The following is a 15,443-nucleotide window of genomic DNA, read 5'->3' on the forward strand; positions in this document are numbered from 1 at the left end:
AGCAATAAAAACCCAAAGTCTGAAAATGCAAAATGTCAGGTGGCCTTATTATTTTTTTTGGGTATGACTAGGTCTTGAATTCTGTTTTTTGATCACACCTTGAAGATGATTGCAGATGGCCCAAGTGGGAACCATGTTAGCAAACTCCCAACCAGTGGAAACTTACAGATCTGTTCAACTTCAAAGCATCCACAGTGGAGATGATGACATGGGCAGAGCCAGTGTATGTTCAACTAACTTGCATGATGCTAAAGTCACTGGGACCCCAGTCCAGAGAAAGAGAGCAGGATTTGGCATTAAAATTCCATGATAATAACAGGAAAGTATGCAAGAGACATGAACAACTGTGATGGACATTTCATAAACAACACAAAATATATTTTTAACCTTTCTGTGACTGCTCCTCTTCTGTCCCCAACCCTTGCCAGCTACAGCAACAACACAGCACAGTGTCTCCTTTTATGTGCTTGCACTGCACTTCATGTGATGGAACCCCAATCTCAGTTAGATCTCTAACCAGTAAAGTAGTTAAACCTAATAAAGCTTCTAGGATTTCAAAGCAGAAAGTATATTAAGATCTAAAGCAGGAATAAACTTTAATTGTTACTTAATTTATTAATTAACTAACTTAAATTACAGCACATGATCACAGAACACATATATGTAAAGAAAAGCATATGCTCTTCTATTCTTTTAAAGTCAAATTATGGCCTCCTTCTCAAAAGTATGGGAAATTTTAATTTTTTTTCTTTAAACACAGACATCCACTCAACAAATCCACACTGCAGGTTATGAAGGCACACAGCTAATACCAGGTAAATTTATGCTATAACTTTCATATCCCTCAAACCTTCAATTCACCATCCAACACAGCAGATGCATTTTGCCCTGCCCCAACAGAAGACTCCACAGCTGCTTTGAAGGGGAGACACAAACAGTCTTGGAGGACACACCTGCAAGGATTAGTCTTCTTTAAAAGGTACAAGGTACAGATGGTCTAAGAAGGGATTATACAGGGACAATATGCCCGCTTTGTCCTCCTCCCTGCCCCAAATTTCATTCAAATACAGCATTATCCACTGTATCTATATCATTACAGCCTCTTAAGAGTCTAAAACAATCAAGCTCTAAAGAGTCTAAAACCACCAACCAGCAATGGCTTTCATTGGCAGTAGGAAGGATCATCTTTCCTATTTCATATTTAAGTCAGTTATTTTGTTTCATAACAACTCAATGAACTGCAGAGCTAAAACAATCCCTTCTCCTCCAAGAAATGCTGGACAACTAGGAAATAAATACCCACAGTGCTGAAAATAAATCAAATGCTTTCAAACCACACTTTGTCAGTGGAGATAAAATCAAAGGTGAGGGGAATAACCTTGTGTTCCCCTCTTACCTCCAATGGATTAATTTCCTGTGGATTAATTTATGTGAATTATACTAAAGCTGCTGTGCAAGCCCATCTATTCTACAACACAGGGCAAGTCTTACAAGAAAGGTGCCATTTCAATGTCCTCCTGGATTAGAAAGCTTTCTATGGTGCTCTCCAAAGGAGCTAATTCTTGGCCACCTGGGTTCAATCTGCACCTCAAAGGGTTAAATCACCAACAAAAGTTTTTCCTGTGATGAGGGCACTCCCTTCTTCCCATACCTCTCCAGCTATTTCCACAATGGGCACCTAAAAACGCTGGTGGAAATTACACCAGCACAGCTGTATCACATCAATTCTACTGCAATTTCCTTTCTTCTACCCAATTCAGCTGATATTAGCCAGCAGATTGCAGAAAATCCTGAGCATTAACATACACACATAGGCACACTGAAAAGAAAAAACCTAAGAGCAAGTAGCAGATTGCAAATCTCAAGGAACTAACCTGAAAATAATCATATCCAGGCTTTGCATTCCATTGTCATAAGAATAGACAACACTGGTTTAAATACCTTGTCTCCAGTGAGGCTTAAGTCCTAATGAGACCTAAGAGATGCTCTTCTTAAGCAGGGTCTTTATAAAGACATTCATGTCTCAGAAGAAAGGGTGAAAAAAGTTTTAGATGGATTTAGAGAATTCATTAGAAAGGATTTCACAGCCTTAACGTTAGTTCAGATCATGGTGGTTTGCAAACTTTGGCTTTCAGCTGTTCCAACTGCAGATGGTAAGATTCCATCACATGGAAAACCCAGAAGTTACACAGCACACTCCTTAGGGTTAAACCACTACCACCTTCAAAAATCAATGCCTTCAGAAAACTACAGCTAAAACACAATTCCATCAATTAATTTAAAGTTACCTCTACAAAGCAGGTATGCACAGTATTTGGGAAGCAAGGCAAATTAGTTGCTGTGATTTGCACCCTGTCCCAGCTAAGAACCTTTTTAGCCCCAAGTTCACAGCTAACTTGTGCATGTCCCTGCACAGATGTACCCTCAAGGCCCTCCCCAGGAGCCAATCTTGAAAAATCATATGCCATGAAATTAGCTCAGTTTTGCACTCCTTAACGCTGAAAGCAGCAGACACCTTGCAAACAGGCCCAGCTAGAGGCAGCTGAAAATTATAACCCCTGTTAGTAAATCCCTGCTTCATTGGTTTTGCCTTTGGAAATCCATGCCCCATACTTTCCCAATTATGTTAGCTACATGCTTTCCCCTGGTGTTGCAATAGGAATTGGAGACATCTTTTCATGGCATCTCCAACCGCTTGTTTTTACTTTTTCTCCTTTGAAGTGCCACTGATTATTTATGACCCACTCAGGGACTCAAAGACCTGCCCTCCATAGAGGCCTCTCCATGTAAACTGAATTCTGTTCCTAGCAACAGATTATTATTACTCATGCACTGAGCCAAGCCAACATCATGAACAGAAACGGCAGATTTTTATCTCTGGTGAACCAATCCAAAGGAAGTAGAGCTCCACAGTGCTGACCAACTGAAGACCCTTTCCTTTTTGGCTGTTAACAAAGATCTCTGTTTATTTTAGATTCAGAAAGGAGCAGCAACAATTGGAGGTGCAAGTCCTGAGCCTTGCAAAGTGCTACTGAGCCACCCTTTTTTTTGGTAAGCTGTCTTTCTCTAAGTTTGACAGAGCCCCCCTAAAGGCAAATTGCTGGCATCCAAATCATGACCCCATGACCTAAATAATTACCACAGGAAACTCCACACCAAGTTGGTTTGGTTTTCACTCTTTTTTAATATTTTCTTTTCCCATCACTTCTGATGTACTCACAGCTCTTAAGCCTGAGTAACTCATACAGCACTTCAGTCTGATGGTCCTGCTTTCTCCTCAAGACTTCACTTACAATGGTTTCACCATGTTTTCACTCAGTGGTAGGGAGAAAAGTCTATTCAAAGGATGCATTTTCTATCATCTTCGCATTTAAACACTTTAAAAAAAATCCTACTCCAAACTGAAGTTCATCCCTTCCACCTTTAAAGCACTTGCCAACATTGCTCTTCTGGGCCATCTCAGATTGCATCACACTCACAGCTGGAATGTGATCACACAGAAAACATGCTGATCCCCCTGCCTTCAAAGCCAGATCCTCAGGAGGCAAAAATCAGGCCAGCATCATTGACAGATCTACCTTGACTTTCTCTCTTGAGGAACTGACAACTGCTCTATATCTGGCAAAAAAAAATTATTTGTTATCATCCAGTATGCAATAATGACATGTTCTCTATGCTACCCTGGAGGAAGGAAAGTGCTTCCATTAGGTTTCCATCCCTTTGAAGGTGATACAGAAAAGAGGCTACAGCCTCCTGATCCTACATAATACCCAACAGCAGTTAGATGGGTATGAGCCAGTCTTTTAATAAGTGGTATTAGTGCATGCAGTATTTGAGACTCTGAACTGCCTGGGATGAAGTTGAAATAAGCCTGGATTTGGGTACTCCTATGCTATCAGTAGCTGGAGATGAAGGAACTGAAAAGAGAAAAGCCTGGAAAAGAATTAACAACTCTGCTCAGGCAGAACCAAGCCAAGAGAGCATTAGATAGATCTGCAAGACACCAAGCCCAGAGAACAGAAGATCTTCAGGAGATTCAAAGCTGGACATGAAGTGCACCCCACTGCCACAGAAATGATCTTATCTCACATCACCTGATGTTCTAGAACAACAAGTAAGGACACCTCCAAAGAAAAAGAGCTACAAGACCAAGGCAGCTCCTATAAGTTTATTTATGAAAAGCAGCAGCAGTACATTTTTGTTATCCAGGGACTTCCCAGTGATCTATTTATAGTTTTTGAAAACCAGCCAGGAGAAGCATATGAGTATACAAAAGCCACACCATTTTTAAGGCCAGCAAATGTTGCTGGTTTGTCTTTGATTTACACATCAGTAACACTTCCTGTTAGGGAAGCACAATGGATCTTCTCATTATGTTAATCAATTTTAAAACACTGTTAGCTAAGTGTCTTTCTTGACCTTTTCTCTTTCTGGGGGGGGGGGGTGGTAATATATCAGTCATCCTGGTACAATTACACAGTTTGAAAACTGCACTAACTCTATGCTGATGTTAACACACACAGAGAAATGCTTTTATTAACAGAGCTAAGCCTTGTTCACACAGTCACAAAGGTTGACCCATGAAGGTGCACGATGCAATTACTTGCCCTTAGAATAAGAGCCTCTCTCACATTTATCTCTTCCCCAAGTGGGAAGGCAGTGCCAAAGCACACTGACTAAAACTGCAGAAACAATTCAGTTTTCAACTGGTTTCCAAGATTTTCCATATTGTTAATAAACACAAAAACTGCTCAGGGCTTAAAATCACAACTGTTAAGGGTGAAAAAGAGGAGTGTTGAATGCCTGGAGGCTCAGGAAGATGATGATATACACCTTGATCACCCTAGGATCCAGTGCTGTGCAAGGAGCCAAAAACACCACAGTGACTTCTTGCCTCCACCAATGTAAGGGCTTGAGTGACAATTCCACCTCCAACAAAGCCCATGAGCACAACCCAGCCCAAAACCACCTTTGCAATGCCCAGAAGCCTCCAGTTATGTCCAAAAAGCCATGTCACCTGCTGCTGTGTGGCCAGAATGGAAGAGCTTTTCCAGAGCAGGGGCTGTTCTCGCACTCCCCCACCACCAGAGCAGCCCCAAGGCAGCTTCCCACTGATAACGGGGCTGCAGGGAGGGGTTATCACAAAAACAACAAGGGAAACACGGGCTGGCTGCAGACCAACGCTGTACCTGGGAACTGCACACAAGCACGACCTCCTCCTACACACCGGGTTAACTAGGAAAGCAGGCAGCAAGACAATCACTGTCACTGCACTCCTACGAGCCTTTCTCCCTTTTCCCACGACACACAGCCCTACCTGGCCACCTGCCCTGGCTAGCTGGGCTCAGACCCAGGCTGTAGCCACGCTGTGCCTGCAGTAGCCACGCTGTGCCTGGCCTGGGTGGAAGGGGAAAGGGCGCAGCGTGGGCAGCAGCGCTGGCGCCGCAGGGCGCAGACAGACAGACAGACAGACCTCTGACCTTGGGCTGTGCAGGGCTGTGTGCTGTGTCCAGCACAGCCCCTCCTCGGCTGCCTGGCCCCGGGTCACACTGTCACACTGTACAGCAGCAGCCAAGGGACAGGAATGGCCTGCAAGCAGAGAGAGTTCCAGCTCCTGTGCCTGATCGGAACAAACCGGACCACACTGCCCACACCAACCAAGCGAGAAGCATTTCAACAAGTTGTTCTTGTACAAGGGTTTCTTTCCCTCCCTTGGACTGCATTTTGATACAGATTCACATGCACACTTTACATGTTAAAAGTATTTAAAATAGCAATATATAACAACTACACCTGCTTGGCATTAATGGCATGGTATTAATGAAAAACCGGCTCCTAGTAATATTCTGCCTTTGAAGGAATACAAAAGTTTCCTTCCCCTTGCCTTCCCAATTCCCTTTTTCCCCAGATAAAGGAAACACATTATTCTGTTGAACAAAGCTCTCCCAAGCAATAAAAGGCCTGGAGTTTCTAAATTAAAGCATAACACTGTTCAGAAGGACCTTCAAGAAGAGCAGTAATCTGCTCTTTCAGGAAGTCAGGAAAAGAGAAAAGCCACTAGAGACAGTGGCAATCTGAACGCAGGGGTTTCCACTAAAGCAGGGACTTGTTCTGACTGAGCAGAATCCCTGGAAGCAGCAGAGCAATGTTTGCACAACAGACCTGGCAGACAGAGCCATTGACAGTGCTGGGAAAGGAGAGGAAAGTGATCTGCACCGTGGATTTGGGAGCCAAAAGAGAAAGGGAATGTCTCAAGCTAAACCTATCTGCTTTGGCAGTATTCCTGCAAGGATCACAAAGTTGGTGTGACCACTAAATATAGCAAAGAAAAGGAATCTACTGCAAGTAGCTGTCTCTGGCAGTGCTCACTGTTTTACGCGGGCAGAAGGAAAACACAAAAGAGAGACTTGTCAAGCAAATGGCAAACGGAGCTTGCCAAATTTGAAGGGCAAATTACAATTTAAATGATAGGTCCTAGTCTGGCAGCTGTGAATTCATCAGCTTCTCTCTCAAGCATGTCCAATCAAGGCTACTATGCCTCCCCAGCACACCTCTCCTCTGACTTGGAGGGGCTGCCTCTCCAAACAACGAGTTTTTCATGTCCCTATAATTCTTCCAGCTGAAAATTCCCTTCAAAGCACTAGTTCAGGGTCTTGTTTGTTTGTTTTATGCCTTCTGTCCCATGTACTTCAAGGTCTGTGGGCAGAGCAGCCTTTCTACAAGCACAGCCTGCACACTCACATGCCTCTGCTGGTTCTGCACATACAAAAGAGGCCCCTCGACAGTAGCATATCCCACACTGATAGTAAAGGACCTTCTCCACTGAGAAAAGCACTTTCCTTTACCACTTCAGACAAATCAAGTATCTTTGTCTCTGCTTTTAAAGAATTAGTTGCTTTAGGTGAAAGAAAAAAAAAAAGAAACCACAAGCCTAAATCTCTGATTTATAGCATTGTTTCAAACTTGTAGAGTATCTTTTTGTGTGCAGTGAAAACCTGGCCAAACACTGTTATTCCTGCCAGTGCTGATGCCAGAGAAGACCAAACAGCCAGAGGGCACACAGAACACCCCAAAAGAAAGAACTTGGTATTGCATAGTAAACTGCTAGAATAAACTGTTCTGGGTATACAAAACAAAAAAATAAAATATAGGTGCAATTGCAAAGCCAAGTACTCCAAATTAGAAAAAGCCCAGATTAAAGAATTCCTTACTTTTATCATGCATTCCACTCCTGCACACTCAGGGTGACAACAGTCTTCCCATCCAGCTTTCCAGGCTGCTTTCTTTAAGAATCAGGATTTCCTACAACACAGACAAACCAGGACAGATGCCCATGAGCCCCATGCATCTCCCTCGCTGAAAGGCACCAGCATTACTGACACAAAAGTTTCTTGCAGACAAGTCCAGTCAAGCACCAGAGGCTGTGTTGTGTAAGCAGAGCTGCTGCACCATCCTGTCCTGGGCCAGGCAGCACGGCCAGGGCCAAGCAGGTGAGGTAAGACATGAGCCAATCCAGCCTGAGCCAACTCCAGCCCACCAAGGCTGTCTCTGCACTGATTTTAGGGACACACCTCTCATCCAGAATGAAACCTCAGCAGGGACATGGTGTGTGATCACCAACATAAACCCTTGGAACAGGATATGCTTCAATTTCCTCACAATCCATACGCTGCCTTTCAGTACAGTGAACTCCTGAACTGGCTTCTTGCAGAATTTTTGCGAGAAGAAACACGTTCAGAGTCACCTCTGAGCTTTGCAAAGGCGATGCTTTCACTCCCCAGCATTATCTGTAAAGTCATTCCCAGGTTACCTACAGCACCAGGAAAGCACAACTGCTCTGCAGGAACACTCTTTGCTCACACTAAACTGCACAGATACCACTTCCACCCCCTTAGGAACTCCTGAGACCTGGACATGTAATTAGGAAGAAAATCCAGACTTTTCACTTCTTCAAAACGAAACCAGTTCTGCTCTTGATTCCCTCTTACAATAACAAGCTCTGCTTTCTCCATCCCAGGGGTATTTCATCACCAACATTCCACCCAGTTTTGCATAAGAAACAACACTGCAAACAGTTTGCCATACACTCTCTTTCTTTAAAAAAAAACCAAAAAACAACCCACCAAACAATCCTAAACCCGTCACACTGCTAACTGTGAAACCACTTGTTACAGTCTGAGTAGTTGAAGAAGCAGGATGACAATGCCAGGAAATACCTGGAATTGATCTTCAAAGTTTATTTTTGGTGGCTGGCTTTTCTCCCAGCTCTTATTTAATAATTTGCTCTTTCCCTCCTCTCCCCAGTTGTTCTCTCTGGGGTCAAATTGCAATCTGTTTCACCTCCTGGAGTTTACCCACAGACCCCCTAAGAAGAGCTTCAGGAATCAAATTCTGGCTCAGACAACACGTTCTTTCTATTTCATGGCTATCATATTCTTTCTCACATATCAAGAAAGATAGAATAGTCTGGTGTTCATCTAGAATCAGACATGCACAGGATCCATTTAGCACTCAGTACCTGCCTGTGCTTCCTGTCTCTGCCACTCAAGTAAGTTTCTTCAGCAAAGTCTCTCCCTTGGCATTTAGCTCATTTAGCAAAAGAAGTCTTTCTACTGTAAACTAGTTCTCCACACAGGAGGAATTTTATCCTTAGCCTACCTGGTTTACCAGCACAAATAAGCTTTTGCTACAAGAGCTGATGATTTATTTTCCAGACTGCTAAATAACAATGGTGTCAGCAACATCTCAGAGGTGACCAGGGCATTGCTCCCTGAGGTTTGCATTTAGACAGATCTATTGCATGCTGTGGATGTGTGCATTTAAAGAGTTTCCACACATCACCCAACCACCAGGGAATAGCCACACCTGCTGTCCTGGGCCACAAGATTGAACTGTTGCACATTTACAGCCAAGCTTTAGGTGCTTGTGACTGAGAGCACACCCACAGCAGCCTGGTGGGTGCACAGTACCTCAGCATTGTGCCTGAACTATGGATCTTTGTGAGAGGAAAGGACAGGGGAAGGAGGGCGAGCGATGTAATTTTGCACAAGGTTTCCAGCCACATGAAGCAAGTACCTACCGGGTGCTGTCCACCACTGGGAGCCAGTGCCAGCCTCGCCCCAGGAGTGCAGCAGATTGCAGGGCAGCTGCCAGAGCTGGGGCAGGGCAAGGAGAACACCCCTGGGAACCCACAGTGTCCTCACTGCTTCCACCTCCGCCACTAACCTGATGTGCGACCTTGAAAGCGCCACTCTGCAAATCCCCTCCGGCCTCTTATTCACAGCAGATTGTCCAGCCCGAGGCTTGGCTGAGTCCAGGGACTGACCAGGGTGGATTTAACTGGATGCTGCTGTCTGCTCCCCAGGCTCAGGTACAGCCAAATGCCTTACACTGCACAACCAGCACCGAGTCTGGTGGAAATGAGGACACTCAGACCCTCCTAGACGCTCTCCTGGGACATGAGGCACTTTGGCTGAGATTCAGCTCTCCTGACACTGAGCAGCCACAGCAGCAGTACCTCTGCAAGTGCTCATTGTTTGAGCTCAGCAGAAACAATGGAGAGGAACAGGCACTTTTAGGGCAGTTTGTCCAATGTATTTTTAGATGCCCAACTCAAGCGTGGATGAATCATGGCTCAAAAGCGTGTGCTCCTCTCCAGTGACTATGAAAGGAGTCTGGAGAACTGTCTCTGGTGCAAATAGTTATGCTACACAGTTTGGCAAGATGAACTGCCAAATATTTAAGATGGGGGAAAGGAAGGAAACAAAGCAGCACCACCTCGGGTTACGCCAAAGTGAGAAGACCCTTGAGTGCTCTGTGCTTCCCTCCCCCAAAAACACCTTGTAACTAATGATACCCAGCCACCTTCACCCTTGGGGTTGGCTTTGCTAGGAGAACTTCATTCAGTTATTAAACTTGAATATTTCACCAAATATTCCTGTAAGTGGAGCTGCACACTGCTCACAATTCAAGATCCTCCAAGAAGCTGGACATGCTTCATGTCAGTCAGCTTTCATTGCATCACTTATGTGGCTATTAACAACATAAACCCACACAACACAGAGGTCTCTAAAGGAAATTGAACAGAACCATTTCTCTCGTGTCTCTAAAACCACTTCATGGATGGATGTACACAAACTGTGTGACACAGACCAAAGGGTGTCCAGTGTATTCCTTCCCCTCTCTCCTTAACCCTTTTGCTCCACCATTCACCAGCTCCTGGTTTTTCTTCTGGCAACTAACAGACCTGAAGATTCAGAAAGCAGAACTTTTTCCCACAAACCCCACATTTCTGCCTCCTCCCTACACTTCCACGAAAGTTATTACAAGTGCTTTGTTTTCCATCTTACTTGTCATTTCCTTTGATAGAACTTGCAGTCTAAGTCATAATGCCCAGATAACTAATTCCTTTCTTTTCTTGTCTTCCTCATCCCTGGTCACAAACAGTATTGCTTGTACCAGGGTCAGCAGTTCCTTAAAAACCTCTCAAGCCAATCTGTGCAGCTGCATTGTGCAGGGAGTTATCAGCAGGCTGCAGGAAGGTTAGAAAGCAAACATGCCTCCCTACGAGACCAAAGTTATGCCTGGAGTCAAAGCTCCATCTCATTTCCCTGCCTGTGGGGGAGATAACAGCCTAATTCTACACCAGCTCTTTCCCCTTCTGTCCCTCTGCTGTGCACACAAGCTGGGCTAAACAGAAGTTTTAGCCCCACTCCCTCTTCTGTCCCTGTCCTGGTCCCTCTGCATCTCCACAGAAGCAGATTATTCCATTTCCTGCTGTGAGCACTGTCATTTAGGTGATCTACAGATGTTCTCTTCTTTGTACCCTCACCAACACCAGGAGCTGTATGTGACCCATGAAGGTGGCAGGAAGCTGGCCAGTATTTAGCAACAGTATTTATTCTTCCCATCTCCACTCTGCAATCCTTTTGCAAAGAAAATGCTCCAATCATGAGGGGTCTCTCCCCTCTCAGCATTATCCCAAGCCAAAATACATTCATCATTCACAGTTACTACTTGCTACTGGCACCCTTCATGCTCTGCAGGATGCAAGTCAGTCTAGGAAGGGCAAGGCAATCAAATTCATGTCCTATGGGATAACGTACACTGTATTTTATGATTCACATTCCAGTAGCTACAGGTTCTAGCACAGGTATAAACTCCTGCTCCTCCTACAGGAACTGCAGATTGGCACAAAGAGTGGGGTGAACACTGCTTATCCTTTAAGATGGGTATACCACTTGTCCTCCCATATATTTATTTTCCTGACCAATTCACCCACACCAGCTGAAGTAAAAAATTCCCTCTGACCCAAGTCAGGCCTTGATCCCTCCTCTAGAGAGCAAAAACAGCAAAATCAGATCAACCTGCTCTGCCAGTGTCTACATGGCCACCTCTGCCTCAGTTACAGGAGTCCCAAACCATGAAATCCAAGCAAGGAAAGATTAGGTGAGAAGTGTATGAAATGTCACCTTCCCTTTAATCACAGCTTATGGATCCATCCCAAAGTGTTACTCATGCAATGCTCCACACTCCACATTGCATATAATCCCACTGCCTAATCCAATACTTGTTCAAACAGGCACGTTGCTAGGAGTGGGTCCTTGCCATCATTTGGAGCATTCCTTCAAGACCACGTCCTCTCCCACATCTACAAGTAACACAACAGCTAAAAAAAAAGTCTGCAGGAAAGGTAGAGCAAGCGTGGCGAACACATAGCTCATCCCTTCAACATCCTCTCCCACCCTGCCAGATCCTGTTGGGGAAACACTTCAGTTGTGGTAAGCAGCAGATAAGCATCTCTGCACCGACACAGAAAAAGCATCTCAGCTGGTAGACTTTTAAAAACTGGTATTTATTGTGCCTCAGGGAAGAAAATAAATTGGCTAAATGGGCTGAAAGGCACAGCTTCACTAGGAAGAGCTTGGATTGTCTCTTCGCATCTTTCAGCACAAACCCGACCATTGAGAGCCCAGATCTAAAACAGAGCTGCAGTTGCTAAGAAAACAGCGCTGCAAACAGATGTCAGGAGATGATTCATGGAGTAAGGGCATATCCCTGTACTACAGATAAACCAAAATGAATGAGGCTCTTTATACCTGATCTCCCAAGCTGGGCTTCTTCATACCCGCCTTGGGACTTTTTCTTTACTTCCTTTCTATATTCAGATGTTGAGGAAACTGAGCAGAGCTCAACTCGCTGGTAACGGAATAATTACTAGTAAAGGGGGTTTTACAATGTAAATGGGCTAAACGGTGGCCTATTTTTCCTTGAAAAAATGCAATTTTCTCCTAAAGCATGCAGCAACCTTTCCCAAAAACATATCACAAGGAGTAACATAAAACACACAGATTAAAAACTGCAAAGGAACAAACAGAAACTGGTTGGTTGTTTTTTTTTTTTTCCTTAGTTTCTCTTTCACCATAAAACTTAAAATTAGCAGCTAGGGAGATAAAGCATTTTCAAGTTATTAGATCATTAGCCAGCAATGCATGCTGCTCTTTGAATTACTTCCTTGTGTCTATGCTTAAAATCCTTGCCTGACAAATAAAAAATAGCTGGCACACTACAGGACTGGTCAAGTGCTACTGACACCAACAAAACCCTCAGTTACTTTACTGAACTTTAGTCAGAGGTAATAGGAGAAAAACTAGCTCCTTTCTTAGAATATCCAGAATCATATAACATCCTGAGCTGGAAGGAACCCCCAAGGAGCATCAAAGTATAGTTCCTTTGCCCCTCTTAAAATCTTCGCACTGTATGATATCAGCAGCACTTAAAATAGAGTTTCCTGAGAGCATTTGTAAGGAATTGTTTAAATAAAGGAACTTGAATACATGTTTTTATAGAAAACTCAGGTAAAAAGGTAATTATGGTTAATTACCATTCATTAGGAATAAGGGAGGAATGAACATTAATTTATACACTTCTGAATAGGTGTTTGCACAGCATTTCACAGGAGGGGGACCCAAACAAACATTGCCACTGCACATATCAGTATAGGGTGACACATTATTGTGGTCACTGCTGGTGTTTCACCTCCAAATCTCCGTGTCACCCAGCCCTTTCTCTTCAACTCATCCTGCTCACTCCACACCATCCCATCCTCTCTTGCTATGACACACTGCCTTCTCCCTTGGAAATCAATTATTCAGGCTGCCCTGATTTCAGTGTGAGGTGCCTGTGTGTGTGGATGCTGTTATGGTGAGCAGAGTTAACAGCTGCCACCGTGCTCCTTCTCAGAGCAATAAAGCCACCCCAGAAGTGGCTGAAGACCATGACACAGCTCACCAGGCGCCAGCAGCCAGGCATGATCCTTCTGCAAGAATTGCATTTCACACAGAGATGTAAACAGACGTGCCCGCCAAGCTACAGCTCGGCTCACTTGGCCAACAGTCACAATAACGAGCCAGGACCTGCACGTGGCACTTACGTCTTTGTCTGTCTGTCTGTCCTGCAAGGGCAGATCACCCTGAGAGCTGAGAGGGAGGAAAACTCAGAGCAACAGAGAGAGGGGCAGAGGACAGGCGGGACATAGGGGAAAAAGGAAAGCAGAGGCGTGAGGAGCACACAGTCACAGACATGACAAAGGCTGCGAGAAACTCTGAAACTAGCTGAAAGTTTTCTTTCTGTAGATTCTGTAACATGAGGAGGGTGCACCTGCTCGATTTCCTAATGCCTTCAGCAGCTCTCAGGAGAAATAGACAAGAACAATCCAGTTTTTGAGCCCAAGTTTAGTTTTGGAAGTGAAAGGAGGACAAGGAGCCTTCCCGTAAATCCACAAGCACACACACGCAACACCTGACATTAAGTCAGCACAGTTACGGACAGGGAGCCCCACATGCGGCATCCCACGGGCTGGAATAACACAGATCCGTAACAACTGCTCCGAGAGGAAGCAGGCGGCTGCCAGGAGCCCTGGAACGATGGGAGGGAGGGAGGGAAGGCAGGAGGGAGGCTGGCAGCGAGGCGGGAAAGAGAAAGGAGCCCATGTGCAGCGGGAACACAGTGCGCGAGTCCCGAGCGGGCAGCGCTGCACGCCGGGCAGCACAGCGGCAACAGAGCAGCGCAGGGAGGATGCCGCTGCCTCCTGCGGCCCTCCCAGAAAAGCAGTCGCTCCCTTTTCCCGAGAACTTTGCCTAAGTTTGCACCATCAGTTCCCAAACACACAGCCCAAGAGATACCGACGCTCCCAGCGGTACCCACGGCTCCCCGGGGAAGCGCCGGTCACCTGCCCGCACCCCCAGCGCGCTCCCCCGCTCCGGGACAAGCCGGCTCCGGCCGGAGCGCCTCCGGCAGCGCGGCCCCCGCTCGGGAGGGCAGGGCAGGACCGCGGGGGCGGGAGCTCGCTCCCAGCCCGCTCCAAGCTCGCTCCCAGCCCGCTCCCGCCGCCGGCCGAGCTCCCCCCGCGCAGCCCGGCGAACTCCCGCCGCTGCCCCGCCGCGCTGCTTTCCCCCTTTCCCCGGCTCTCGCAGCGCTGGCAGAGGGGGGGACGCGCTCCGGGAGCGCGGTGTCTCCATCCGCGCCCCCCGCGCAGCGCTGTCCCGCGGGGGGCGCGGGCGGTGCCGAAGGTGCAGCCGGCACCGAGGGAACAAAGGCGGCGGCGGCGGGGAACAAAGAGCGGCAGGTACCGGCGCGGCGGAGGGCGCGGGCAGCGGAGCGGAGCGGGGCGGCGGCACCCGCGGGCCGGGGCAAGGGCCGGAGCCGGGGCCGGACCGGGCGGGCAGCGCCGCCGCTCCCGCACAAAGGCTCGGCCGGGCCGCAACTTCCCGCGGGCGGGTCCCGGCGGGACAGACTCACCGCGGGCGCAGTCCCGGCATCGGCGGCGGGCGCGGGTGGCGGTGGTGAGGGCGGGAGGGAGGAGGAGGAGGAGGAGGAGGAAGGACGGAGCGGCCGCTCCCCGCCCCGGCCGCTGCCAGCGAACGAGCGCGCTCCCCGCCCGGGGCCGGAGGGCGGCGCGGCCGCGGCCCCTGAGCCCGGCCCGGCCCCGCCTCAGCCCCGGGCCGCCCCCCGCCCGCGGGACACCCCGGCCACGGGCGGGGACGAGCCCGCTCCCTCCGCCCGTCCTCACCAGCCCGGGCTTTGCCGTGCGAGGTTTCCCCGTGTTTTCCCTCCCGGCGCCGTTCATCCCGCCCCTCGTGAGCAGCCGGGCAGGGCCACAGGCGCTCTGTGTCCATGTGCTTTGCAGTAAGGACTTGTGCTGGAACTGAGAGAACTGAGTGCTATAGGAACCGTTTTCTGTTCTGGGCATGTTTGGGGTTACAGGTGATAGACTAAAATCAAAGGCATAGTCACGGATGTGCAGCACCCCTAAATCAAATTTAGAAGATAATTGGGGACCTCTCCGGTTTGTGCACAGCCTCCACAGCCTCCCCAAGCTGAGCTCACCTCAGGCACAGACCCCAAGAATGACCCATCTTCCTCTCTCTTCCAGACTCGGACTT

The 15,443-nt window shown here is 47.3% G+C and overlaps 1 protein-coding gene across 1 annotated transcript in view; it reads right to left on the bottom strand.

Moving 5' to 3' along the window:
• SYNE2 (spectrin repeat containing nuclear envelope protein 2) overlaps nt 1-14,959 on the bottom strand; it is a 171,233-nt gene extending 156,274 nt beyond the window's left edge. The window contains exon 1 of the mRNA XM_079308247.1: nt 14,800-14,959. The gene's annotated coding sequence lies outside the window, so the exon portion shown is untranslated. The remainder of the gene's footprint in view (nt 1-14,799) is intronic.
• Nucleotides 14,960-15,443: the final 484 nt, after the last annotated feature.

Source organism: Erithacus rubecula (genome assembly GCF_903797595.1).
Source record: "Erithacus rubecula genome assembly, chromosome: 6".
Taxonomy (NCBI): Eukaryota; Metazoa; Chordata; class Aves; order Passeriformes; family Muscicapidae; genus Erithacus; species Erithacus rubecula.